General features: G+C 41.3%; 2 pseudogenes; both read right to left on the bottom strand.

Annotated features, from left to right (window-relative positions):
* Positions 1-2,964, bottom strand: part of LOC102872296 — an 8,870-nt pseudogene extending 5,906 nt beyond the window's left edge.
* LOC102848127 overlaps positions 1-3,552 on the bottom strand; it is a 14,003-nt pseudogene that overhangs the window by 7,151 nt on the left and 3,300 nt on the right.

The following is a 3,552-nucleotide window of genomic DNA, read 5'->3' as shown; positions in this document are numbered from 1 at the left end:
TAAACTTTCTATTCCCCCCCCTGAGGAATCCAAATTATGTCCTGTTTCCTCTCTCTTGTTCCTGAATGGTTTCCTAGTGAATAGTTTATTATCAATTGTTAATGTACTGAAACTGGAAATTGGGCCAACATCAGTGTTTGTTCACAGAAGAAGCCTTGATTATGCAGCAAGTCTGATGCTTTTACTAAAAGGAGGTAGTTAATCTATGCAAAAGTACCTGATAAACACAACAGTGAAAAAAAATTTTCTTTCACTTAATTTTATTTGTTACATTTTCTGACACACCTTACTTTTTTTTTATGTCCAAAATGTTCATTTTAGTTTTTATTTCATCGTTGTCTATTTTCTTCTCTTCCACTATTCACCAGCCATCCCAGCAATGTATGCATTGTACAGATAGTTTTCATATATACACAGAAATTATTTTCATGGAGTGCCCATGAGTTGAGTGGATAATTGGCACTAAATTAAAAAAAAGTTAAAGAAAACGAGGTGATTTCTAAATCTTAAGCCTAAACTTAAGCGTAAACCTAAGCCAAAGCCTAAGCCTAAACCTAGGGCTACTTCCAGACCTAAGCCTATATCTAGGGTTAAGCCTAAACCTAAGCCAAAGCTAAGCCTAAACCTAAGCCTAGGGTTAAGCCTAAAACTAAACGTAAAATTAACCACAAGGCTAAGCCTGGGATTAAGCTTAAACCTAGAGTTACACCTAACCCTAAAACTAAGCCTAAAACTATGCCTAAGCCTAATGTTAGGATGAAGCCTAAGCAGACATCTAAGTCTAAACCTAAGGTTAAGGCCAAGCCAAAACCTAAGCCCAAGTGTAAAGTACACCCTAGGCCAAAGCCTAGGGTTAAGCCTAGGCTTGAGCTGAAACCCAAGTGTAGGTATATAAGCCTAGGGAACCCTAGCCTATACCTAGGGTTAAGCATAGACGTAAGCCTACAGTTAAGCCTAAACCAAAGTGTACGTCTCAGCCAAAGCCTAGGGCTAAGCCTAAGCCTAACCCTAAATCTAGGATTAAGCCTAAACCTATGGTTAAAGCCTAAGCCTAAGTCTAGACTAGGGTTCAGCCTAAACCAAAGTTAAGCATAGGGTTAACCCTAAGGCTATACCTAGGGTTAAGCCTAAACCCAAGCCTATGGTTAATTTTAAACCCAAGCCTAAGCCAAACCTACCTAAGCCTAAGCCTAGATTTAACCCTAAGCCTACAGCTAAAGCCTAAGTCTAAGACTAGAGTTAAGCCAAAGTCTCAGCCTCGGATTGTCAGGTGCCTGGCTAACTTGCAAAGCAAGATCAACACTACATTATAAAACTAGAAGAACTGGTTCCACCTTGGGTAAGGCATCTGTTTGACAGTAAACAACTCCAGGAAGCAGAATGCTAATGAACTGGGAGTGACCATAGCAGGAATGTGATGCTCTTTATCCTCAGAGAATTTTTGTTCCTCAAAGCACACAATGAGGCATTCCGGTTGCTGGAGTCTTCGTTTTTTTGCCAATTCTTTCAGAGCAGCTTGAACTTCTTCCTTCATCACCACAGGGTCTTGGACATACCTTGTTTCATGAAATTCTTCCATGTCAGCCAAATCCTTTTGTATACTCCTTCCTTTTACTGCTTCCTGAACATTTAATACTCTGCCCAAGGCATCCGTGAGTATTGCAACTCGAGGCTTGAATTTGTTCAATTTCTTCAGCTTAACCAATGGTGAGCAAGTTCATCTCTTTTAATTTTCTGACTCCAACTCTGTGTATTTCATTATACTTTGTCTTCCTGTGCTGCCCTTTGAAATCTTCTCTTCAGTTCCGTAATTTCTTCTCTGTTTGGCTTCTCCGTGCTCAAGGGCAACATTCAGAGTTTCTTCTGACATTCATCTTGGTCTTGTCTTCCTCCTCTGCGTTTATCTTCATGCATGATATTCACCATATCTTCCCACAGCACATCTCATCTTTCCTCATTGGAGTTCAAGGCCTCCTCCCTGTTCCTGAGAGGGTTTTGAAATTCAAGTGGGATAGACTCAAGATGAGATGTTCGTTCCTGTGCTTTTGATTAAAATGTCTTCTACTTGAGCCTGAACTTGCATAGGAGTCATTGGTGGTCTCTGACACAATCAGCACCTGTCCTAGTTTTCACGGCTGATTCACGTCCGATGCCAAGCCATCCCATTTTGCTAATACCTAGTATGTCAGTATTTTTGTGTTCCATTTTTATTAACACTATTCCATTTTCCAACGTTCACACATCTCACATTCCAATCACTACTGTCTGCTCACACCTGCTCCTTCTTCTTAGTGTTTCCCTATGTGAGGTCTCACTCTGAGTTGTCATGTTGCGGGGTGGGGGGGGAGGTAATGTGGGTTAGGGTTAGGGGGAGACAGGCCTGCACCCTTGGGAACAGCTTACGTGTTACTGATTGTATTGCCAAGACAACTTCCTTTTGTGAAGTTGGTAAAGGTCTGATATAGCCGCCTCTAGGTGGCCCTTACTATTTTTACAGGTGAAAATCAATAATGACTGATCCAATTAACTTTTTATAACATGTAAGCAAACTCTTGTATTGTTCACAGGGGTTTCAAAGGCCTATTAATTGAAAGGTGAACAGGCAATGCTATTTCCTATTCTGTCATCATCTGGAAGCTCTCCGAAAATCTGTCCACTGTGGGTAGTTCTTTGGCATTTCAAACACCACTTGCATGACTTTCAGTATCAAAGCAAGCCAAAAGGTATCACAGTACAGCAAACTGCCAGACAAGTGCTGTACCAATTAGATCAGATTCAAGCCCATGGTCTTTTTTGACCAGTTGCTATGCATCTGAGTGAGAGATAGAGAAGGATGTGGGATCACAGAAAACAGATCGTCATATTACAAAAAACAAGAACCAAGACTTGAGAAAAAAGATGATAAAATCCATTTCAATTACCAAGTGTGCCCTTGGAAAGTCGATAGGACCTCGGCACTGTCATATTGGACTCCCAACACTTGGAATTCACTTGATGACAATGGGTTTGCCTTTCCCTTGTGAACACTTAGAAGGATCTCAGAAAACAGGCTGGAGGATCTTTCCCCCATAAAGTACAGCTTTAGAAACACGAGAGAACAAAAATTTGTACAACAGATTGGCCAGAATACAAGTTGGTCCATAGCATCAAGATAACTGTTTACCAACTGTGGATCTCACTTCTACAGACTTTTGTGTGTGTGTGTATAGATGCTAAATGTCACCTTTCTCCACCCACAGCAGCCACTGGCAGGGTTATTCGTAGTCGTGTAGAGAGGTCACTCCCATCTCAGTCACAAAGGGACAAATGCTATATGGTGCCACTGTTGTAGAATGAGGCTGGCATTGAGGTGGGGATAAGACTGAGAAAAACTGGATGAAATATGTTTACGGCATTGAAGTCTATGGGGGAGAGAATAGTCTAAAAGTATTATATGTTAGGGCATTATGTTTATCGTAGGAGTACGCAATGAGGGTTGCAGAGTGGATTATATTTGGGGGGGTGGGGTTTGGGGAGGTGTGGGGGATTGTGTATCAATGAGGGAGTTTTTCT

This window comes from Elephantulus edwardii, unplaced genomic scaffold (assembly GCF_000299155.1).
Source record: "Elephantulus edwardii isolate Elephantulus edwardi_28Jun2011 unplaced genomic scaffold, EleEdw1.0 scaffold00462, whole genome shotgun sequence".
Classification (NCBI taxonomy): domain Eukaryota; kingdom Metazoa; phylum Chordata; class Mammalia; order Macroscelidea; family Macroscelididae; genus Elephantulus; species Elephantulus edwardii.
Note: the sequence above shows the minus strand (reverse complement) of the source record. Positions and strands in the feature narration are given on the sequence as shown.